Here is a 27,042-nt window from a genome sequence, read left to right on the forward strand (position 1 = left end):
GCAAATAGGCAAGGGAATGTATTAAGGTGTATATAAATAGGTAAGGAGTAAATCAAATTTTCCATTTTTACAAATGCTGTAATACTATATATGCCAAAACTGAAAGACTCTACCCATCATCTATTGCAATTCCTAAATGAATTCAGTAAGGTTTCATGCTACAAAGCCAACACAATTATGAGCTGCTGCAAAAGAAACCACATAAGCAATTTAATTCACAAAAGCCACAAAAATCCATAGTAGTAAATTTATCCAAGAAACTCACAACTTTCAGCAATGTGAATGACAAAACGATGATGAAACACATTGAAGAAGACACAAAAAACTGGAAAGACTTTTAGATTTATGGATTCGAAGAACTAATATTGTGAAAGTGTCCATACTACCAAAAGCAATTTACAGATTTAATGCAGTCTCCACATAAATACCATAATATACTTCAGAGATCAAGAAAAGATAATCCTACAACTGATGTGGAAGCACAAAAGACCCTAAATAACCAAAGCAAACATGAAGAAAAATACCAAACCTAGTGGCATTACATTGACTGGTTTCAAGACATATATCAGAGCCATCATAACAAAAATAAAGCACAGTACTGGCATAAAAACAGACACAGAGACCTATGGAACAGACATAGACTTGAGATATAAACACCCATGGACATCCAACTGAGTTTCAACAAAGGCACTACAAGCACACATTGGAGCAAAAGTAGCCTCTTCAATAAACAATGCTGGGAAAACTAGATATCCACATTCAGAAGATTGAAATATGACCTTTGCTTCTCATCATGTTCAGAATGCAACTCAAAATAGATTAAAGAGCTAAATGTGCAGTTCGATATTATGAAACTATTGGAAAACATGGGAGAAATTTCAAGACCCCAAAAGTGCAAGAAACAAGATAAAATGGATTACACCAAAGTAGATAGCTTTTTTTTGTTTTGGTTTTTAGTGTTGCTGGCATTTGAACTCAAGACCTCACTCTTGCTAGGTAGGTGTTCTACCACTTGAGACTCTCCAGCAGCCTCTAAAGTAGAAAGCTTTGATGTCAAAGGAAACTGTCAAGAAGAAACAGTCTACAGAACAGGAGTAAATCTTTTCTAGGTAACCATTTGATAAAGGGTTAATATCTATAATACAGAAGGACCTCAAAACCCTTAGTATTAAAATAATAAATCGTCTGATTTAATATGTGCAAATAATCTGAAAAGATTTTTTTGAAGTAAGATTTTCAGATGACAACTGAGTAGATGAAACCATGTCCATATCATTAGATGTCAGAGAAATGCTATTTGCAACCACAATAAGATATCATTTCCTAAAGTCAAAATGGCTGATACCTCAAACACAAAAAGAACACATGCTGCCAAGGACATGAACAAAAGGTATTCTCACACACTTTTGATGGTAGTGTAAATTGCTAGCAACCATATAGAAAAGTATGGGGTTGTCATGATGCTTCACTTCTGGAGGACAGGAGGACTAAAATTCAAGGCCAACTATGGCAAAACCTTAGCAAGGCCCTTCTCAGTCAATGAGCAAGGCATAGATAAATAACAGAAAATTAGTTGAAAATCTACATCCTCAATATATGAAGTTCAGTGAACACACATTTTGGAGAGGCTGCATTTTCAGCTTTAAAGTTGTTTTTCTATGTGTTTGTCAGAACTTTAAGCATTAATTAGAAAGTTTTTACTTCCTCTGCATGAAAATTTTAGAACATAAAGTAAATGTATGTAGAATATTATTTGAATCTAGGAACAGAATTTTTTTGATGTGATTGGTGTTTGAACTCAGGGATTCACAGTTACAAAGCACATGTTGTAACACATGAGCCACACCCCCAGCCCATTTTGGTCTGGGTAAGTTGTAGTTAGGGCTTCTTGAATTACTTGCACATCCTGGCCTAGAACTGTGATCCTACCTGTCTCAGTCTCCCAAGTAGCTAGGATTATAAACATGAGCCACTGGCACCCTACTAGGAACAGAATTTTTAAATAAGCAGTACAGTGAACAACCTAGAGCATTCTGTGTTTTAAAACATTGTATGCTTTTTTAGTACAATTATCTATTACAAATTACTGGTATAAAATATATATATTTTAAATGGCTATACCTCTAGATTTCCCAATATCTACAAACAATGTAAATATTTACCCTTTTGCAATTTACTTTAAAAATTAGAATGAGAATTATATAATAACATTTTCTCCTCAAAAATGCATTAAAAAATAATAGATTTTGGTTTTGCATGATAAAGTGATATTTAAGCAACCTCATAATCAATTATCAAACCTACTCATTAGAAGAAAATAGGAGCAATCCATATTTTAAATAGCTTCTTAAAAATGGTTGCCATTATATTATTTACTGTATCTGTCTATTCTATTATCAGAAGTGTAGTAAAATAAACTGTCAGAGAATTATTTTCTGCTCCTATAAAATAAAGTATTAAATTTCATTTTGGTATATGTAAATGCTTGGAACGTCAGTCTAATAAATATAATATGTACAAAGAAATATCAAAATAATGCTATTGAAATAGTTTGTTTAGTATTAACAAGTGAAATAACATCTGGGATTTACCCCTGGAGGGAAGGAGTGGATGACAAGTTATAATTTATCACAGCTATTTTCAAAACAAAACTTAAGCATGTCACTAATGCACAACATAATGCTTTACTAATCTGCTTTACATACTTAAATAAAACTAAAAATAACCGTTCTAACCCTAGGAAGCGGATGTAATACAATTCAACAAGTGAAATAAAAATTGATCTGTCCCCAAAAATTATTCGTATTGAAACTTCAAGATTGTATTAGAACTGCATAATTACTCATATTAATTCCCTAAGTGTGTACTTTTCTACTTGTCTTCATTGAATAGTTTTCACTGTGGGAACAACAACTAAAGAGTTTCAGATCCTCTTAATTTGAAAATCATTGACCACTTAACTTTTCAGCATGATTTCAACTTTGGAGGTATAAGCAAATATTCTGTAATTTGCAAATGCTTGAACAACACAAAAAACATGCACAAATAAGAAGAGAGCAGGAGAAGCTGAGCCTGCAGCCTCTGCCTGCTGGAACCGCCCCACCCTGCCCATGCCTGCCCCTCTCCCACTCCACTCCCACCCACACCCTCCACTGCTGCCTATGCCTGCAGAGATGATCTTCCCCAGAGACAATGCCATCCCCAGGGCCAGCGATAACTGCAGGATGCCAGTTATCTGGTCCCAGTGTAGCCATGGCCCAGCCCCACCAGCAATAATAACAACAGTAGAAGCAATAGCAATTCAGGGTGGGATCAAGTAAGCAAAACTCTATATCTGAGGCCTGCCCCCACACCACTGACCAGGACCTGGCAAAGCTCTGCTAACCATATGGCAAAATAGCCTCAACAAAGGCAATTTTAGATAAGACAACAAACAAATGCAAAGGTTATCCTGCAGCAGATCAGAAAGTTGTGTGAGCCCCGAAGACCAGTGGAGTTCAAACTCAAGTGGCAAAGCAGCAGGAACAAGGTCCTACAAACCTGTATATTTCTAATTTTTTACTGTCCATGGAAGAGCAAGAATTTGAAAGTGTGCTCAAACTGTTTGGGCAAGTTATTTCTACAAGGAGACTATGTGATTCCAACAGCACAAGTCATGGTGTTGGCTTTGCCAGGATTGAAAAATGCAAAGCTGTAATGAGTCATTTTAATGGAAAATTCAGTGAGGAGCCCCAGGAGTTTCTGCTGCTACAAAACCTTTATTGTGCAAGTTTGCAGACGGATGACAGCAGAGACAGAATCTAAACAAATACATCCCTAATGGAAGACCATGGCATAGAGAAGGAAAGGCTGGACTGACACTCACTACTGACCTAACTACAGCTGCTATACAGAATGGTCTTATCCTTTACTATACAGTATTGCTACAAACCGAATGACCACTCAAACTTCTCTTACATCCTATATTGCATCTTCTGTATCTGCCTGCAAGGTGAAAAGTCCTTCCTGGATGCGGCCTCAACCACATATCCTATAGCACCCTGGTGCCATCTTAACTCCCTTGGTGAGAACACACCATGTCACTATAACCTGTCTCTATATTCAGCCCCCTGGCCCAGCAGATGAGTCATCTTTCATTAGGTAGAATTGTAACATACATGCCTGCAATGTCAGCCATGCAGGATGCCGATTTGCTACAGTACACACATGCAGACAGGTGAGCAGTGGAGGGAGTAAATTCAAGTATGAAATAGTTTATACATTTTAAGAACCTTTGTAAATAACACAATGTACCCCTACCCAACATAATAATAAAGGAAAAACAATGGGCAGAACACACTGGGAGATTTCCAGCACACTCTCATCACCTGCTTCCCTGCCACACACAAAAAGTGTGGTATATTATTAACATCTTGCATTAGTTAGGACAGTAGTAAAAATTGTTTAAGCATTATCAATACCATATTATTAACTAAATTTGTATTTACATTAGGGTCCACTTTTCCTACTGTACCTACTGTATGCTTGTAAAGTATGTAACAGCATGCATCCACCACTATATTACCATAGAATAGTTTCACTACTCTGAACAGTCCCTGTCCTCCACCAGTTCATCCTTCTTTGCTTCCCTACATCTTCTGAAAATCATTGCTTTTTCATTGTTCCTGTAATTTTGCCTTTTCTGAAATGAAATATGATAGCAATTCAGTAGTATACAGCCTTTTCAGATTGGCTTCTTTTTTATAGAATCTCATTTACTTTCACCAAGACGTTTTAAGACCCAAAGATATATTTACCTTTTATCACTGACTAATATTCTATTTAATGGATATATCACAGTCTGCTTTTATCCATGCTGCTATCAAGGGACTTCTTGATTTCTTCCAAATTTAAGCAATTCTGAATAAAAATGTTCTTTGATGCATGTTTTATTCAGGGCATACATTTTAGCTCTTTTGAATATACACCAAGGAGTGAAATAGCTGGATCATACATAGGATAAGAGATTACTGAGATTTGTAACAAACTGCTAACATTTCCCAAATAAACTGCAGCATTCTGCATTCCCAACAGAAATGAGTAAGAGTTCCTGTTGTACGTCCTCAACAGGATTTGGTGTGGTCATTAATTAGCATTTTGGTCATTCTTGTAGGTGCATAGCAGTATCTCATTGTTGTTTTAATTTGTAGTTCATTTATGATATTTGATATAGAACATCTTGAAATTTGCTTATTTTCTGTTTTATTGCATCTTCTTTTGTGAAATGTTCTTCAGAAACTTTGCCCATTTTTCTGGGTTAGCTTGTTTTTGCACTCATTACTATTGTTCAGTTTTAAGAATTCTTTGTGTATTTTGGTTAGCAGTCCATTATCATTTGTGTGTTTTCCAAATACTTTTTCCAGGCTGAGGCTTGTCTTTCATGCTCTTAATAATGTCTCTCACAGAGCAGAATTTAATTTAATTTTAGTGATGTCCAGCTTTTAATAGTTTTATTCATTGATTGTCCTTTCATTGTTCTACCTAAAAAATTATTGCTATACACAATGTTATCCAAGTGTTCCCCTTCCTCATTCTGGGAGTTTTACACTTTTTGTGTTTTACAGTTAGATATGTGATCAATTTTGATAACTTTTTCTGAACACTGTAAGGGCTCTGTCTCCGTTCCTTTTTCTGCACATTGCTTGTCCATTTTATTCCAGAACTATTTGGTGAGAACTCTTCTTTGTGCATTGAATTATGTTTGGTCTTTTGCCAAAGATCATTTTATTCATTTTTAAATCATTTATTCATATGTGTATACATTGTTTGGGCCCATCTTTTCCTCTTTCCCCATCCTTCTCCCCTCACCCCCTCACTTCCAGGCAGAATTTATTTTGCTCTGTTTTCCAATTTTGTTGAAGAGAAAATAGATAGATTTTGTATTCATTTGATAACATAAACAAAGATTTTTTTTAGTTAAAAAACAAATTGGAATCATCTGATATATCAAGTAAGTTGAACCATGCGAGGCAGCAATCTAGTCCTCTGGAGATGGTAAAACTAGAAGACACCGTGAAGGAGTGGTTAAAACATGGATGAGAGCATGTTAAGAGTGAGAGACTGGAGAGGACTCAAAAGCACATGAAAATCCCTCGTGAACACTGCACTCCTGTTGATAATGGTGACCAGCATGAGAGATGAAGTAGGAATAGGACCTCATCAATGCCTCCTGCTATACAGGTGAGCTCTAGAGATGAGGGAAATACAGTGGCACTTATGTGTGCATCCTGGAGACTTCACTTAGATAGCCATGATTTTCTTTTCAAAGAGGGGCACTCTTTGTATTATGCTACTTTCTGACAGCAAAACAAAACTACCTATTTCATGGAGAATGTAAAATTCAGACATTATCACCATTTATGTAAATTGGAAAGGGCGATTTGCCATTTCCAATACAGTGATTAGCTACAGAGGAAGAATTAAGGAACAGAGGAACTTTGCCATGTTCTATAATTTGCCATATTTTCAAGGCAAATGAGTGCATACTTAAAATATGCAAATTACCAATCAGCAAGTTATGTCTTTCATATAAAATATCCTTCATTATTTTCAGATTTATTTTTAAATTCCATGTCAATCCATATGTATATTATATGTAGAGTATTACTTTTGCATATATTAGTTTAGCCCAGAGAAAATTTTTGTGTAAGAAAAAGGAGGAGGGTAAGTTTTTAGTATTAAATTCCACAATCTCCATGAACTATCAGGAGTTGGAAGAGGCAGTGGGCCAGAATAAGTGTTCAAATTTTGATTCTTTCAGTATTGTATAACCCTCTGGCCAGAAAGATTAAGGGAAGATATCTCTTCTGTGCAATGGACAATAATCATTTTATTAATAATAGAAATATTCATTTTTATTTTAAATGTGCATCTAAAATTTGTAAGCTAGACTTAAACTATTTAATGAACTTATAATACACGTCAAAATGTGTTACTATTCCTTAAGAAAATTATACTAGCTGTGTACAATTATGTATTATGGATAAGTCATTTTTCCCATAGAGACATAAATACTAGAGCAAGGAGCATATAAAGCAATATTTATATACTTCTCAAATTTTTATCATTGTTGCCTCTGATATTATAAATTAACATATAAATTGTTAATGTTTTACAGAAAAAATATACTCCTCACTATAACATCAATAATAGTAACGTCTTTAATTTTATTTGACATTTACTCAATATTGATTGCAAGTCAAATACTTGCTGATGTATATCCTTTTTGTATGCTAAAAATGATATTTAATCTATGACACTAATTTTCTGGGATAAAGTTATAGCTCAAGTGCTAGAATGCCTGTCTAGCAAGGACTGGGCTCTAAGTTCAAACTCCACTACAAGTAAAGGAAGAAAAAATCTATAATTATCTTTATTATATAATTTGTAGCAAAACAGCAGAACTTACTTAGCATGATTTGCAAAAATTGTTTTAAAAGTTATAAATACACATTTTAAAACTTTTGCTACTTGCTCAAAATACTGCAATAAACATTTACACCTGCTCTAGGCCACTTTCAAATAATACAATACTGTTTCACAATGGTGTAGGCAATGTTTAAAGTATTCAAAAATTCCCAGCCCCATTCTTTGTATCCTTGTGGCATCATGTTTGCTTTTTCTATTACAGCTCTTAATCTATTAATAAAAGTTTTAAATTTCCTGTCTGATATTTCAAAGACCATGTCATAATTAATCTACTTTGCATGCTGGCCTTGATCCTGGAGACTGGTCTTCCCTCTTAGCATATCTTTTAATTTTTAATTGATAGCTATCATTGCACATGGGGAAGCAGACCAATGTAAAAAAATTTTATTAAGTGCGAAGTTTTAAGTAACCATTCTCGGAGTTAAGCTGTCTTTGGGGTTTTTCTAGTTGTAGGAGTAGGATGTCTCATATTCCTTCTGTTTTCATTGAATTTCCCACTGAGAACTCAGTAAACAGCTTGTACTTTCATCCCTTTCTGCTGTCATCCATTGTTAATTACACAAGAGCCATACTGGTGTGACATAATGCAGGTAAGGGGAAGTGTTCTCTAATTCTAAGATGTAACTCCCATTGTTGCGGTGCCCCTTGTCCCTCAGCTGTGACCTTTACATGGTTTCTATATGGATTGTAAGTCAGGACACTAGAGACTGGTGCTGAGGAAATGCCCTTACCGTAGCTCAGGTAGGGCTCTGGTCATGTCATTTGTTCCACTGAGCATTTATTCCAAATTCTCTCCTCTCCTGTCTTCCTGTCAGAAATATGAGGTTATTTTGGATACTGGGGTCATGGTTCTGGGAGGTGAAATGAAAGGAAGTCTGGGCCATATATATATATATATACATATATATATTGAACAAATAAAAGTTTGAGTGTTTCAACCAGTTCATGCAAAAGTGGCTTCTGCTGTAGTTGAGGGTTTCTGATCTGTGGATCTAGACTCCTCTATTTACCAAAAATTGGGGTTAGGAGAAATGTCAGTTGTAATATGGGTTCTAGAAATCAAGCACATGAAAGTGGTTCATGTCTGTAATCCTAGCAAAAGCTTAGCTCCTTTGGAGGCTGGAATCAAGAGGATCACAGTTCAAGGTCAGTACAGGCAAATAGTTTGCCATACCCCATCTCCAAAATAACCAGAGCAAAATGGGTGGGAGTAGTGGCTCAAGTGGTAGAGCACCTGCTTTGCAAGTGTGAAGGCCTGAGATCAAACCTGAATCCCACCAAAAAAGTGTTACTGATTATACTTTTCAGATTTTCTTTATGGATTAACGTGATAACTTCTTCACTTGCAGAGCTAATCTGATAGGGGACTTTTAAAAATTTCAAATTATTTAAACCACACAACAATCCCATGAGATAAGTAATATTATTGGCTCCTTACACTCCAGGAAACCAAGGCATAGAAAAATCAATTACTTTCCCCAATCTCAAAGTTTGTATTAGAATTGGGATTTGAATTGCATCACAGGCTCTAGAGTCTGATCTCTTCATAGCTTTGCCTTGAACCCTTTGACAGAGGCCATGGACTGGTCCAACAACATTTTCATGGTCACGTACACAACAAAACAGAGAGCACAGCAGTGACAGGTGCTTTACTGGGCCACATGTCTAGTGTGCTCTGGAGTGTGTGGACACACCATCATATAAGCTTCAACTTTCTGAAAAGTTGCTCTTCTTTCCCTTTTCCCACTCATAACTGATGCTGCATGCCATTGATACCAAATTTGCATTTCCACTTACCCAACATGTGATAATGATGCTTTCCTCTGCAATAGGCTAAAAATATCCAGCATGTATTTGGTTCCTACATGCTAAGTGATGGTTATTTTTGGACATTAAATTTAATTTTGATAACCACTGTGTGAGATGGGTAGAACTGTTAGTTTTTTTAAGAAACAAGCAAACTGACTTACACAAAGTTAAAATAAGTTCCTTAAAATTGCACATAAATTGTTATGTTTTATTTAAATTATAAATATAACTATTAAAATCATTTTTACAAAGATCAAATATTAGCATATGAAACTGTGACATTGGTGAGATCTGAGTTTTAATCACAGCTGAGGTATCAATTAGTGTGATCTAATGGAATTAATTCTCTAATAGACAAAAAATTCACGGGGAAAACAGAAATATTTCATGTGTACTTAAAATATTCCAGGAAAATCAAATAAATATGAATATTTGTTCTAAATAATTTCATCCAAGAAAAAATTATGATGGCTTTAAATGCAACAAAACAAAACATGTTTTGGTGCTTTAAAATGTGTGTGTATTCTTTTTTTGATTCATTTATTTACATGTGCATACATTGTTTGAGTCATTTCTCTCCCCTGCTCCATGCCCTCACGTGTCCCTCCTTTCCACTTCCAGGCAGAACCTGTTCTACCCTTAACTCTAATTTTGTTGAAGAGAAGACAGAAGCATAATAAGAAAGACAAAGCGGTTTTGCTAGTTGTGTTAAGGACAGCTATACAGAAATATTCTTAGCATTGCTTCTATGTAGAAAAGTGTTACAACCCAAGTTGATTCATCTCTAAGTGATCTTTACATGGGTTCCTGACTCCCTTCTCCTGTTGACCTCTGTCACTTTAAAGTTTCTGAATTATTTCCTCTGGAGTGGGGACATCAAACCTTTTCATGTTTTGGGTTTACTACTTACCCCCATACCTCCCGTATAAACTCTCGCCTTGTCATGTACCAAGTACAACAACATTGCTGTATTTGCCCTAGATCTAAAGTTCACATGTGTGGGAGAATATATGATTTTTGGTCTTGTGAGCCAGGTTAACCTCACTCAGACTGATGTGATCAAGTTCCATCCATTTACTTGAAAATGATAAGATTTCATTCTTCTTCGTGGCTGAGTAAAATTCTATTGTTTATAAATACATTTTCTTGATCCATTTGTCAGTAGTGGGGCATCTTGGTTGTTTCCATAACTTGGCTATTGTGAATAACACTGCAATAAACATGGGTGTGCAGGTGCCTTTGGAGTAACCTGTGTTGCATTCCTTTGGGTATATCCCCAGGAATGGGATTGGTGGATCATATGGCAGATATTTTTCCTGACTGGTTGCACTAGCTTGCATTCCTTTTTACCCCACTTCCTCACCAACACCTGTTGTTGGTGGTGCTTTTGATGATGACTATTCTAACAGGGATGAGGTGGAACCTTAGTGTGGTTTTGATTTGCATTTCCTTTATGGCTAGAGATGGTGAGCATTTTTCCAAGTGTTTTTTGGCCAGTTGAATTTCTTATTTTGAAAAAAGTTCTGTTTAGTTCAGTTGCCCATTTCTTTATTGGTTCATTGATTTTGGGAAAGTTTAGTTTCTTAAGCTCCCTGTATATTCTGGTTATCAGTCCTTTTTCTGATGTATAGCTGGCACATATTTTCTACCACTCTGTGGGTGTCTCTTCAGTTTAGAGACCATTTATTTTGTTGTGCAGAAGGCTTTTCATTCTATGAAGTACCAATTATCCATTTTTTCTCTTAGTTACTGGGCTGCTGGGATTCTAGTGAGGAAGTCTTTGCCTATACCTATTACTTCCAGAGTGTTTCCTGCTCATTCCTCTACCAACTTCAGTGTTTCAAGTCTGATATTAAGGTTGCTGATCCATTTTGAGTTGATACTAGTGTGTGTATTCTTGATGTTAAATACATATGCACTTTAATTCACAACGTGTCATTGGGTGTGTCTTTAATCTCACTATCTTTTCTTAGTCATGTACAGTATAATAGAGTCCAGTGAAAGCATTCTCCATTGACCTTACAGGGTATGTGGACACTGTTGCCGTTTATCAGCAGGACCTGGGTAATTAGAACCAAACAAGATGAGGGGACTATTGAGTTGTTCTCAATAGCAATTTTATTGAAGATCACTTCTGTTTTATATAAACTCCTTTTTCATTGAGAGCTTTTGGTCTGAAAAACCATGCCAAGTATTTTGTGTCAAGGTTACATTAGTACAAGGAAGCACCGTTAAAATTAACTCTATCTTTGTTATGTCTCTTTTAAAATGGGAACAGAGAAGCAGGAGAAGCACACAGTCAGCATAACCTTCTTATTTACATCTAAGGACACGAAGCTATCAGGAGAACTTTGACACTGTTATTTTTTAGGACATCGAGTCCTGAGACCTTTGTCTAAGTTCCTTGGAGCTTTCTCACAATGCCAAATGCCAAATCACAGAGGCATAGTCCCATTGTTGGCTCAGTGGGACTTTTAGCAATCCGAGTGTGACCGTGGCTTCAGAAGTTTTGTAAGATTTTAATTGTAGCTGGAGACCATAGTATCCTATACAAAAACATGACAAGACAAACCATAAAAGTACTATTGGATCCTAATAAACTATGCATAATGCTTTGAAATCAAAACCTAGGATCCATACCTTGTAAAACATCTGCAATGCCTGTTGCCAAGCCTTCATAAGAAATGCCAGAATATTAAATTTTAAATGTGTTAAAAATGTTCCTTTTTAATTCTTCCACATCTAAGATGATATTACCTCTAAGATCGTGTAAATGATATTTTATTTGTTCCCAAAATATACATATTTTTCTGGAGTAACAGAATACATAGTAACATTCCAATCACAAGAAAGCATTAGTTGGGGTTGTATGTTAACTATCTAATCCCCAAGCCATGATATAGCTTGTTGTAGGTCTCTGATTTTGCTTTCCAACTTTTTATTGATTTTAGATTGGGTAGTACATAGCATGTGTGATTGATTTTGCCATTGTGCAACAAACTCATGTATTTGAATGGAAGTCTGTAACACTACTCCTGACATGGCAACCATAGCAGCAATAGCAATCAGACCAACTATAGCAAGAAAAAACAATTTGATAAATCTTTTTGATCATGTCAATAATTCAGACACTACTTTAGTCGTTAAACCTTCTAAGGAAGAGGGTTGCCAATCCCTTGTTAAGTTTACAGGCAACCAAATATCTCTTCTTGCCCTTAATATAAAAAATGCATGAGAGGACCATGTAATAGATAAAGAATTGTTAACACAGGTGTATAATTTGCAATCAAGGCAGTCAACACTTTTTAGAGTAAAGTTAAAACTAAAAGTGCCAAGAGCTAAGATCTATGGTAAGCTGACACATGCTTGCATATAAAAAGATGCACAATAATCAAAGCTATAATCAGACCAGGAATATTTGCTTCCAGAAAATTTTCCTTTCCAATAGGTCACTGGCACAGAGCCAGCAACCAATTTCAAGATTCAGGTTGCTCTAGATAAGTAATATTTTGTATTAGCAATCAGGCCTTGGGGATGACACTCCCCCATCATGCCATGCCATTAGTCCTTTCATATGATGTTCTCTAGTAATGGACTACAATGTCAAACAATTTTGTTAATATAATCACAGAAAGTCCTATTCCAATGTTCAGGATAATTGTACACAAAGCACACATGAGAGCCCCAATCAATAAAGGAGAAATTATGAGTAGATACACGTAAATTTCCAGTGCCAGCTCGACAATTGCTCCAGTGAGGAGGGAAATATTTCCAGTGTTTATAAGATATAGTTTCACATATTGGGAAATTGGGTTTTCACATGTTAGTATTATTTATTTCTGCAAAATTTAAAGAAAATGTCTTAAGTAGTCCAATTCCAGTACAGCTTTCCTGTGTAGGAGGCAGTATAATAAGCCATGTTTGAATGCTTATAGGAAGACAAGAGTTGGATGACCAATGCACAAAGGCAGAATTTCATATCCTAAGGATATACTCATAGCAGCCCCTTCCTCCAAAACCTGATTGGGTCCAGTACTTTTCCAATGAGAAGGAAGGGGGCTGGAATCATTAGTAAAAACAATAGTCCCATTTCAGACCATTCCACTAACTTTAATAGAACAGGATGGGATATAAAGGCCCAATACACTTGTCCACTTACTGCAGATGTACAGGTAAGGATAACAACCATGGCCTAGAAAAGATTTTCTGGAGTGTTGGGACTGCAAGTGGATCATAAGACCTTTTCATCTTTTTCTGATAATGCTTTAATTTGTCTTCAAGTAGGGATGGAATTTTTCACATAATATGGATGAGAATTTATCTTCTTAAAAGTAAGAGCATACATCTTGTATGTAGCCTGTTCCATTTGTTCATTTTTAGGAGTCTCCCTTTCAGGGGCGGTTATCACTTTGTTTGACATGTTCATTGGTTTTCCTGGGCCTGACACTCTGAAGACGAACCCATAATGTTTCAGGGATCCATGGACATGTGCAGAAACAAGCATAAATTTTGCCCTTTTTAAGTAAGAGCCCAGGCAACCAAGAGTTAAAGCATTTATAACAAATCAGGATTTGTATGTCTGGCCAAGAGCAAGGTTTACCAAAATGTTTCTCTGCTGCAGTCAAACTATCACAGGTAGGTATTTTAAAAAATTTAAAGTGAAAAATGTTAATGCTAAGGTATGTTGTGGAGTTCCCCCCTTTTTATTTTTTAACAATTTTGTTTTTAAATTTCTATGTGTTCTTTGTGGATTGTAAGGGAGGCCAGTGACATGAACAATGTTCCATTCCCTACAAAATTGTTTAAATTGACAACCTGTGCATGCATGCCCAATGTCTGTTTTAAGTTTAGAGGACACTGCTATCACTGCAAAGTATTATAAGAGAGAGGCAATGACAGCACGAACATTTTCATTGCTTTGAGGAACAGGCCCAAATGAATGTAGAATAAGTACCAATAACAACATGTAAATGTGGTTGCTGTGGAAAAAAGTTATGAGAGTCACATCCATTTGCCATAACTCATTAATATGTAGACCTTGAAGATTAGACCCAGATGGGTGATATCTACAATGTAAAGGAGCACATAAAGGATAAGATTTGATGATATCATGAGCAATATGAAGAGGAATTTTATAATGCACATGTAATCTGTTGGCATTACTAAGTAAATGCTTATGTTCTTTCTCAGGTGATGAAAACACTGTATAGGCAACTTTATCTGCAATATCATTTCCTCACACTAGAAGGCTGGGCAGAGTAGAATAAGCCCTAATATAAGTAACATATAAGGAATAAGTGCGGGTTTGTATTAAATGTTGTAATGTGAATAATAATGTTTTCATAACTTTATGAGTAGTAGAAATAAGGGAACTTTCAATAGCAGGAAACAGTCCTACTACATAAGCTGAATCTGAGACAATATTTAATAGTTTATCTGTAATTTTTGCAATAAGTAAATCAAAACAGCTAATTCTACATGTTGTGCAGAAGAATAAGTAGTTTAAATAGTTTCATGTAAATCAGGTACATTGATACCTCCTTTACCAGGTGATGATCCATCAATATAATACACTGAAGCATGAGATATAGGATTTAAATTTACTATAGTGTTAACAATAATGGAATTCATTTTTAAAAATCCCACAACTTACCTGCTCAGTAACAATTACTTATATATCCACAATAATTGCTTATACTATTGCTTAAATTATCATTAAGGGGTAACAGACTTTCAAACTCTTTTAAGTTAGGGGTAAAATAATGAGTTGTGGATCAAATCCCAGAATCTGTAGGCATCTTGCTCTTCCCTGTATAATTAAAGAGGATATTAGATCAATATGTGAAGTTAACACTTTAGTTTCTTTTTGTTTTAAGTATAGCCACTTTAAAAGAGAGTCCTCTTGTACTAAAATTCCTGTAGGAGAATGTGGAGAAGTTAATAGTAACAGGGAAATAGGTTTTAAAGGATCAAATCTTGTTAGAAAGGCAGTCTGTAAACGTGACTCAAAAAATTATAATTCATTACCAGCAGCAGGTGTTAAAGTCCAATATCACGTTCTAAGAGAAAAAAATTAGTAAGTTTGTAATGTGGTATACCTAAAGAAGAATGAAGCCAATTAATGTCTCCTATTAACTTTTGAAGGTCATTTAGAGTTGTCAATGGGTCTCTTCTTATGTAGATTTTTGAGGAGGACTGGTGAGTCACTCAACTGCATGACCTAAATATTGAAAAGGAGTAGTAGTTTGTATATTTTCAGGAGCTATTACCAATCCTCCTACTTGTAAAACTTTTTGAGTGGTTTCAAAAATTTTATGTAATTATTTAGAACGTGCATGATAGATAAAAATGTCATCCATATAGTGGATGACACACGCATCAAGAAATGTTACTCTAATAGGTGTAATATTTTCCCCACAAAATACTGACACATAGCATGGGAATTAGTCATACCCTGTGGCAGAACTGTCCATTGATATCTTTGTAAAAGTTCTTGTTGACTTAAGCTGGGGACTGAAAGTGTAAACCTTTTTCTATCATTGGGATGTATAGAGGTACTATCAAAGCAATCTTGTAAATCTAAAACAATCAAAGGTCATTCTTTAGGAAAACATGCAGGAGTAGGCAACCCAGGTTGTAAAGCTCTCATAGTTACCATAGATGCATTTCCATTTCTCAAATCTATAAGAAGTCCCCATTTTCCTGATTTTTTCTTAATAAAAAACAGTGGGGAATTCCAAGGAGAAAAGGAAGGTTGTTTATGTTTGTGCTCTTAACTGTTCTTGAAATAATTGTTTAAAGGCCTGTAATTTTTCATTATTCCGGGGCCAATGAGGAGTCCAAATGGGAGAATCTGTTTTTCATTGAGTGGGAATAGGGTCAGGTTTTATAAACTCAATGGCCCCGAAGAAACACCCAGTCCCTAGTGATCATGTTTAATATTTGGTGTAATGATATCAGATTTTCATTGCAAATTTTTCCCTAAACCTTTCCCAGGAACATATTCCATTCTTTTCATCATTTGTAAAGATTGTTCAGAATACATAGTGGGAATATAAATTTCAGCATTACAGTGTTGTAAGAGATATAGCCCCACAAATTCATAGGAGTTGGGCGATATATGGTTGAAGAATGGCCTGCAAACCTTCAGGACCTTCACATTTAAATTTTTTTTGTGCACTTTGTTGTAATTGTGATGCTGTCATAGTGCCTACTCCTTGCATAGAAAAATCAGCATCTTTATTGGGCCAACTATGAGGCCACTGGCCTGAAGAAATAATAGAAATATCAGGTCCAGAATCTGACAAACCAGTAAAAGTTTTCCACTAATTTTTAAAGTGCACAAATGTCGATTTTGTTCTTGTATTAATGTTAGTTAATTTGTTTGTACTGACAAATTCCTCATTCCTTACATTAAAAGATTTAGAAATACCAATGTGAGGCAACAACAGTAATTGAGCAATATGTTTTCCCTTTTAAAAAGACCAAGGAGTAGAGACAGAGACCATCAGTTTCAATTCCTCTTTATAATCAGAGGCAATTACTCCAATATGTACAGTTACCCCTTTAATAGTTAACCTACTTTGGCCGAACAAAAATTCAACTGTCACTTCAGGAACAGGGCCTATATATGAGTTGAAAGTTTAAATGAACACTGGTTGGGATAAACATCAATATCATTTGGACAAGGAAAATCAAGGGTGGCACTCCCAGCAGTAGCGGGCTTCAGAGATTAAATCATTAATCCAAATTAACAAAAAATTGAATTGAGAAAAAAGTAGCACTATACTTGTTGGAGCCTAAAAGTGGCCCCCTCACTTGTTTCCCGACTGAACATATTTTATTTGTAACAGATTGCCTTCTCTATCCATTTTTAAGTGACATTCTTTGAACCAATGGTGTCCCTTTATACATCTTGCACATGTCCCAGGAAGGGAAGGGTTACCAGGTTTGTTATTATTATTATTTTTTGCCAATAATTTGCATTGTTTTTTCTTATGTCCTGCTTTACCACAATTAAAGCATTTGGCTGTTTTTGTTTTTGTATTGCCCATGGTTTCTAAGGCAGCAACTCTGGCTTTATATTTGAAAGTACACACATTACGACAGGCTTTTAATTAGTCCATAATATCACCAGTCTCCTTAAATTGTCGAATAAGAATTTGGCAGTCCTCATTATCATTATCAAAAGCCAATTGATGCAGTAATTTTTTTGCATTTGATCTCCTCTCACTTGTTTTTCAATGCACTCCTCCAATCTTCCTATAAAATCAGAATAAGATTATGTTGGTCCCTGTTGTAATTGTGTATAGCTGCTTTGATATTTTGTCCCCATATTAATTTTGTCCCATGCAGCCAAAGCAACATCACACACATGAGGCAAGGCAGAAGGAGGTATATTTTTAACCTGATGGACTTGTGACAGACAAGCACCTGTACCAATCAGCATCTCATATGAAATAGCCCCAACATTGCCTTGCTACCCTAAAGCTCTGACTTTTTCATGGGCTTTATCAGATAACCACATTTTCCATTGCAGAACACTGCTGATGATAATGTCATTTTTGCCACAGTATGAGAACCAAAGGGAATCCACCCAGCGTCGCTGTTCCATCCTGCCAAATATTCTCTACAAAAAGGAGTAGCCGGACCATAAGTTTCACAAGCCTTTTTAAAGTCTTACATAGGATTCATATCCAATCCATGATAAGTGTTATTTTCATTCATATTAAACATAACATTAAACAGCAGTCACAATTCATGTGGCCATGTGGGGATGGGAATGCAAGCTCCTAATAAAGGGTCATTCCTTCTTTCCCAGACTTTTTCTGGGCGAATATGTAAATAATGCATTTCCTCTTCAATGTTTCCCATTTCAGGATATTTATCCCAATCCTCGTCCTCTGAAGTAGGGGGATAAAGATCATCAATTTCTCTTGGTGGAGCTGTTGCAACTGTCTGCGCTACAAGCAGATACGTTTTTCTTTCAGTTTCTTCCAACACAGTAAAGCCATGACTAAAGTACCTTTTACTTTCCTTATTGGTTTTTTCCATATCTCCTGCATCTAATTTATACTCATGAAGGGATGTAACAGTCTCTTTTTCTAAATTTTCTTCCCTTCTCTCTCCCTGAAGTATAAGAATTACAGATTTAATCAGAGTACATGTTATCCAAAAATGTACAGGTATCTTTTCTCCCTGTCCGTATGCCTTTTCAACATTTTTACATGCTCACTCCTGAAGTTCTTCATCCAAAGTACCTTTCTCAGGAAACCGGGGATTATACTCACAAATTACTTCTAAGCAGTCCTTTAACTCTAGCTTTGAGTGAAAGAAAAGGCTGGACTCTGCACTGATTTTGCCCCACCTTGTCTCACTTACCTCCTTATCTGAGGGTCTCCATGTCACTTTCAGAATTATCCTTCATGTCCCTGTTCATGGCAAGAGCTGTTGCCCTTTATTGGCTGTACCTTGGTGACCAGAGACATAAAATATGAGGGGACTACAAAGTCTTGCTCAATAGCCACTTTAATGAATATTACTTCTGCTTTTTTTAAACTCCTTTTTTCACAGAGAGCATTTGGGCAGAAAAAGCATGCCATGTATTATGTCTCAAGGTTACATTAGTACATGGAAGCACAGTTAAAATTAACTCTTTGTTATGTCTCCTTTAAAATGGGAACAGAGAAACAGGAGAAGCACATGGTCAGCATAACCTTCTTATTTACATCTAAAGGACACAAAACCATCTGGGGAACCTTGAGCACTGTTGTTTTTTTTGGATGTCTGGTTCTGAGACTTTTGTCTCAGTTCCTTCGAGTTTTTCACAAGGCCAGATACCAAATCACACATGCAACGTCTAGTCCTGAGACTTTTGTCTCATTTCCTGGGAGCTTTCTCACAAGACCAGATACTAACTCACACAGCCAAGATCCCACTGCTGGCTCTGATAATTTTTTTCTCTTAAAAAAACAGAGTTCAGGAGGACAGAACAGGTTCTGTCTGGGTAGGGTGGTACCCTACCCAAAGAAGAAGAATTGGGGAAAAGGTATAATAGGGTGAATATGGTGCTAATAATGTGTACACATGTATGTAAATGGAAAATTGAGACTTAGTGAGACTATTCCAGGAAAGGAGGGTAGGGGTGTGTGTTAAAGGAGAATGTTAGAGAGGGTGAATTCAAGTATGATATATTTTAAGAACTTCTGTAAATGCCACAATGTATTTCCAGCACAATAATAAACAAAGGGGAAAGAAGACATGCTCAATTTTCTCCTAATATGGAAAATGAATATTAAAACATTGAGATGATTCTTTACAATCATCCCAATAAATAATAAGGTAGATAATAATGTTTTGGCTAAGATATGAGGAAACAAAATTGTTCTAGTCCTCTTGGTATGAGTGTAAATCTCAAAATCTTATGGAAAGGAATGTTAGAATTTTTAAGAAAATAAAGCATGTGTACTGTAAGTAGCCAATTCAGTCCAGCACACATTGGAGACACTTTTGTACAGGTGTATAGGTTCATAACAGACATGAGAGCTCAGTTTGTTCTGGCAGGGAATTGGTGACAACTCGATTTTCATCATCACAAGACAGATCTGAAAAACATGCCTGGAGTCTGCTGTGAAATATTCCCTCCGAACAAGGACAAAAGGAGCAGTGTAAGTAGTGACCTAGGCCAAACGATGGTGTTGAGGAGAAAGTTTATATCACAAACTATCACCAGAGATTCAAACAACATATTCAGAAAAAGCTCACATTTAACCAGGCTGTAGGTATGTTTAATGATGCACCATAATCACACTAAAGTGAGGCCTTTATGGGGAAAGGAAAAGTTCTAGGAACAAGGATGACAGTAAAGAAGTAATATAAGCCAGTGTTTTTGCAGACACTAATTTTGTGATTATCTGTACTGAAGAAGCTGATTAACTTTAAATAATGGATGGAACGTTTTCTTAGTTAGGAAACGGTTCTAGACAAATGTCCTAAGTCACAGGAGAGAGTGAGGTTTGCAGGCCACTGGGTGATGGGCATCCAGCAAATCCTAAGTAACAGCATTCCAGATGTGGATAAAGAAGAGTGGAATATTCATGCAAGGGAACATTATTTAACCATGAAAAGAATAATGTGCTGATACATATGACAACATGGAGGACAAGAAAAGCATCATGCCAAGTGAATGAAGACAGACACTAAAGGACAAATAGTATGTGAATTAATTTTAATAAAATATCCAGAATAGAAAATCACTGTGTACTGAGAACCCTTTAGCAGTTTCCAGGAGGAGAGAATATGTATGAGTATAGGATGATAAAATGATTTATAATCAAATAGAGATGATTAGTTCACAACCATGTAAATGTACATAATGTAAAAAGATTTTTTTCTCTATGTAATGTTAAATCTTACTTTATATGCCTTTGCCTCAATAAATAAAATTTTCATATTGAAAACAGTAGGTAACTTCTCTCTGAAAAGACATAGGCTTGTGTAAATCCAGATTTACACACATTACTGAAAATTATTAATTTCACTTCTGAAATCAGAGGAAGCACATCTCTCTGACAGACCAATTAGATAATTATATAAGAACCAGAATATATTCTGAGATCATATAGAGGACAATACATATGCTCCAGATTTTAAACTACACATATTATATTTTATTAATATATATATGTTTGGATGTATGTTTGTAGAAATCATACATATTTGTACATATAGACACACACATGCATATATATGTTTTGTGGCTATATATATATATATATATATATATATATATTTTATAAAAATAATTGTCTTTCCATCATATAACTGAAAGATCAAGAATCATATAGGAAGTGATGTTTAAACTTCATCCTGAATGATTGTGGTGGTTTAAATTAGAGACTTTTCTATTAGCCCATGAATAATTTTAATGTAGTAGATGGGGATTTACAGCCTGATAAGCATGTGCAAAGATGACCCTGGCTTATGTGGAGAATAGATGCTGGGAGACAAAGGGGGATGGTGGGAGAAAAGGTGTATTTTGGTGTCTCTTACTCAAGTTAAGAAGCACAGGTCACATGGACATGGATGATGCCAGGGAAAAACATGGCATGGTTGCATTTGACACAGCCTCAGAAGACCAGAATTTCTGGTTATTGGGAAGCAAAGATGTCAGGGGTGACATCTGGATCTTTCTGACACAAATGGTAGCTACAAATAGCATATACCAAAGGAACAAGCAAGGGGTCATGGGTTCAATTTCACATATCATGGTTTTGTGGTGTATTTGATGATTCCTAGCAAGACTGACACTTCCAAATTAGGGTTGTGGATGTAATGGTTCTTCTGTTTATAGGTGTTAACTGAAGCTATAGGCATGGAAGAAATGAATTATTAGATTTTAAGAAAAAATCAGTATACATTCTAGTTCATGATTTTGGGGAATATCTTTAAAGCATAGGTGAATTTAATGTTGAGCCAAAAAGAAATCAATATTAACTTTTCATCCAAACAGAAAGTTGCATTTGAATATTGTCCAACTGATTTGGACCTCTGATTATAATTTTTCTAATTAGAAATGTAAGAGAATTCAAATTTCATTTGTAAATGGCCTACTTTCTGAACTAAAGTGAATTTGTAGATGATTTTCTTTATTTCCTCTCATTGAATAGTATCACTGAGTGAAGTCAACTTTTATTCCAGGAGAGGAACCCATTGAACTGAAAATCCAGGAATCCATGCTTGATGTCTGCTTTGACTTCCTTTTCTTGTCTTGGGCTGGGTTGTGACAACCAGATGAATGGCTAACCCTTCCTGTGGAGACTGACTGCTGTCTATTCCTGTGCAGAGTATATTTGAATTTTCAAAGCACATTCTCCTTTTTCTTCTGCAATTACCAATCAAATTATGAATTCTAAAACAAATTTCATACAAGGTTTATCATTTGAGTTACTATAATGTATGCATTTTTTACCTGCAGATGTGTAAAATATTTGTAACTAAATTCCTACTTTAAACATTCATTCCAGCAGTCATCTTTAGATTGTTTCCTTTCATGCTTACCCCTCATGTAACAAGGCAAGGAAGAGAGCTCAGGGCCACCTCCTGTGGAGCACTCAGTGAGAGACCAGCTGGTTGCAAAGTGCTCAGGCTAAGATGAGGTGTATCTACACATTTCTGCATTCACAGCCTGAGTCCTGGCACCCTGTGCACCACCGTTATGGCCAGAGGAGGCAAACCCCTGGGTGCTGATGCTGTAGTTCCCATATGTGGGGTCAGTGAACACCCAGAATGGGCATAAAGCTTAGTAACTTTGGTGGGTCATGGAACACACTGAAGTGAGTCATGGCTAGGCTGGCAGCCAACAAGTTGTGCCTGTTTGTCAAGTAATTATTGGATAAAAGAAGGTGTACCTCATTTAAAATGTAAACTGTACCACATTAAAGGAAAAAAGTCTATTTTGGACTGAAAAATATTTTATGTGTTCTATGTCTTTTAAAAAATGTGCTCCATTAGATGACAAGCCTGTGTGAATTTATAAGAAAACAGCCTATTTATTTTTTCCAAATATGGACCAGGACAAGGTCTCACTCTTAGGCTTCTCCTGTTGCATGAAGGATTGTTCCAGGATACGACAATCAGTACCAACGTGCCATGAGCAAAGATTAAGATTGCACACGGATGCTTTATTATGGACATATCACAGAGCCAGCAGTGGGACTGTGCCTGCATGATTTGGTATCTGGCCTTGTGAGAAAACTCTAAGAAACTGAGTCAAAGGTCTCAGAATCAGACATCCAGAGAAAAAAATAGTGCTCAAGGTTTCCCAGATGGCTTCATGTCCTTCAGATATAAATAAGAAGGTTATGCTGATGGTATGCTTTTCCTGCTTCCCTGATCTCATTTTAAAGTAGACATAACAAAGAGTTAATTTTAATGGTGCTTCCCTGTACTAATGTAACTTTGACAGGTAATACTTGGAATGATTTTTTGACCAAATCCTCTCTGTGTAATTATAATTGTGGGGGGAGAAGGGAAGAAAATTTAGAGAAAGATACTGTAGCTTTCCTTCATGAGTAAGAATTAGATGCAGGAGATATGAAAAGTAAAACGTGCTTTGTCATGGCTCTATTGTGCTGGAGGAAACCCAAAGTAAACTGCCACCGCTTATAGTGCCAGCAATTGCAAGGGATCCTCCTGGAGAAACTGATTATCTGTATTGTCCTCCCCCAGAGGACAAGGATTGGAATGAACATCCTGAAAGGAGAATCATTGAAGAGGAAATGAGTTATTTACATATGCACTCCGACAAGAGCTTGGGAAGAAAGAATGACCCTTCATTTGTAGCTCATATTCCCATCTCCCCATGGCTGCATGAATTGCGACTGATGTTTACTGTTATGTTTAATATGAATGGCAATAACACTTATAATGCATTGGATATGAATCTTATAAAAGAATGGAATCTTATGGTCTCTGTCTCTACTCCTTGGTCTTTTAAAAAGGGAGAACATAATGCTCATTTGTTGTTGCCTTACATTGGTATTTCTAAATCTTCTAACGTAAGGCATGGGGGATTTGGCAGTACTAATAAACAAATTAATTATTCAACATTAATACAAGAATAATATTGATCTTTGTGCAATTTAAACCTTAATGGAAAAACCTTTACTGGTTTGTTAGATTCTGGAACTGATATTTCTATTACTTCTACACCAGTGGCCTCATACTTGTCCCAATAAAGATGCTGATTTTTCTATGCAAGGAGTAGGCACTATGAAGGCATCACAATTACAACAAAGTGCACAAAAACTTAAATGTGAAGGCCCTGAAGGTTTACAGGCCATTCTTCAACCATATATCACCCAATTCCTATAAATTTATGTGGCCAAGATATCTTACAATACTAAAATGCTGAAATTTATATTCCCACTACATATTCTGAACAATACTTGCAAATGATGAAAAGAAATATGTTCCTGGGAAAGGTTTAGGAAAAATTTACAAGGACAATCTGGTATCATTACACCAAATATTAAACATGATCTCTGGGGACTGGGTCTTTCTTAGGGGCCATTGAATTTTTAAAGCCTGACCCTATTCCCACTCAATGGAAAACAGATTCTCTCATTTGGACTCCTCATTGGCCCTAGAATAATGAAAAAATTACAGACTTTGAAACAATTAGTTCAAAAACAATTAGAACACAAGAATATCAAACCTTCCTTTTCTCATTGCAATTCCCCAGTGTTTTATATTAAGAAAAAATCAGAAAAATGGGGACTTCTTATAGATTTAAGAAATAGAATTGAATCTATGGTAACTATGAGAGCTTTAAACCTGGATTGCCTACTCCTGAATGTTTTCCTAAAGAATGGCCTTTGATTGTTTTAGGTTTATACAGGGAAGAACAAGATGCCTACAGATTCTGGGATTTGATCCACAACTCATTATTTTACCCCATACTAACAAACAGTTTGAAAATCTGTTATCCCTTAATGATAATTTAAGTAATAGTATAAGCAATTATTATGGATATATAGGTAATCTTTACTCAGCAGGTAAATTGTGGGATTTTAAAAAATGAATTCCATTTATTTTTAACACTATGGTAAAGCAAAATCCTATATCTCATGCTTCAGTTTATTATATAGATGTATCATCATCTGGTAATGGAGGTATCGATGGAACTGATTTACATGAAACTATTCAAACTACTTATTCTTCTGCACAACAGGTAGAGTTAGCAGTTCTGATTTAATTATTATAAGAAATTACAGATAAACCATTAAATATTGTCTCAGATTCAGCTTTTGTAGTAGGACTGTTTCCTGCTATTTAAACTTCCCTTATTTCTACTACTCATAAAGTTATGAAAACATTATTGTCCACCTTACAACATCTAATACAAACCTGCATTTATCCCTTATATGTTACTTATATTAGGGCTCATTCTAATCTACCCGGCCCTCTAGTGCGAGGATATGATATTGCAGATAAACTTACATGTGCAGTGTTTTCATCCCCTGAAGAAGAACATCAGCATTTGCATACTAATGCCAACAGATTATACATGCATTATAAAATTCCTCCTCATACTGTTCATGATATCATCAAATTAGGTCCTTATGTGCTCCTTTACATTACAGATCTCTCCCGTCTGGTGCTAATCCTAGGGGTCTACATACTAATGAATTATGGCAAGTGGATGTGACTTACACAACTGTTTTTCCACAGCAACCCTATTTGCATGTTATTATTGATCGTTATTCTAATTTAATTTTTGCTGTTCCTCAATGCAATGAAAATGCTTGTGCTGTCATTGCCTCTCTCTTATAATACTTTGCAGTGATAGCAGTGCCCTCTAAACTTAAAAGAGACAATGGGCCTGCATATACAGGTCATCAATTTAAACAATTTTGTAAGGAATGGAACATTGTTCATGTCACTGGCCTCCCTTACACTCCACAAGAACAAGCTATCCTTTAAAGGGCACATAGAACTTTAAAAACACAATTGTTAAAAAATAAAAAAGAGGGAACTCCCTGAGATAACTTAGCATTAACACTTTTTACTTTAAATTTTTTAAATTTACCTCAGGAAGATATTTTGACTGTAGCAGATCAACATTTTGCTGAACATCCCTGTTTGCCAGACATACAAATTACAATTTGGTATAAATATTTTAATCTTGGTTGCCTGGGCTCTTGCTTAAAAAGGCAACAGTTATGGTTGTATTTCTACAGATGTCCATGGATCCCTGAAACATTATGGGTTTTTCTTTGGAGTGTCAGGTCAAGAAAAAGGAGTGAACATGTCCAAGAAAGTGATTACCAGCCCTCAGAGGGAGACTCCTAAAGATGAACAAATGGAACAGGATACATAATACAGCATGCATGCTCTTACTTTTAAGAAAAAATATTCTCGTCCATATTATGTGAAAAATTCCATCCCTACTTGGGGACAAATTAAGGCATTATCAGAAAAAGGTGAAAAGGTCTTGAGATCCTCTTACAGTCCCATCACTCCAGAGAATCTTTTCTTGGCCATGGTTGCTATCTTTACCTGTACATCTATAGTAAGTGGACAAGTGTATTTGGCCTTTATTCCCCATCCTCCTCTATTAAGATTAGTGAAATGGACTGAAAGGGGACTTACTGCTTTTACTAATGATTCTACCCACCTCCCTCCTCCTTGGAAAAGTTCTGGACCAAATCACCCTTTGAAGGAAGGGACTGCTATGAATATATCCTTGGATATGAAATTCTGCCTTTGTGCATTAGTCATCCAACTCCTTATCTTCCTGTAAGCATTCAGACATTGTTTAACATACTGCCTCCGGCAGAGGAAAGTTGTACTGGAATTGGCCTACTTGAGACATTGCCTTAAATTTTACAGATATTAATAATACTAACATGGGAAAACCCAATCTCCCAATATGTGAGACTATATCTTATAAACACTGAAATATTCTCCTCCTCATTGGAGCAATTGCCATGTCAGCTCTGGGAAGTTACTTGTATCTACTCGTAATTTCTCCTTTATTGATCAGGGCTCTCATGTACGCTTTGAATACAATTATCCTGAAGATTGGAATAGGACTTTCTGTGATTGTATCAACAAAATTATTTGGCAATGTAGTCCACTACATAGAGAACATCATATGAAAGGACTAATTGCATGGCATGATGGGGTATGTCATCCCCAAGGCTCTGATTGCTAATACAAAGTATTACTTATCTAGAGCAACCTGAATCTGGAAATTGGTTG

The 27,042-nt window shown here is 35.9% G+C and overlaps 1 pseudogene; it reads left to right on the forward strand.

The window, feature by feature from the left end:
• LOC109702687 (RNA-binding motif, single-stranded-interacting protein 1-like) overlaps window positions 1-17,921 on the forward strand; it is a 113,690-nt pseudogene extending 95,769 nt beyond the window's left edge.
• Window positions 17,922-27,042: the final 9,121 nt, after the last annotated feature.

The sequence above is a fragment of the Castor canadensis genome, chromosome 18 (genome assembly GCF_047511655.1).
Source record: "Castor canadensis chromosome 18, mCasCan1.hap1v2, whole genome shotgun sequence".
Lineage (NCBI taxonomy): Eukaryota > Metazoa > Chordata > Mammalia > Rodentia > Castoridae > Castor > Castor canadensis.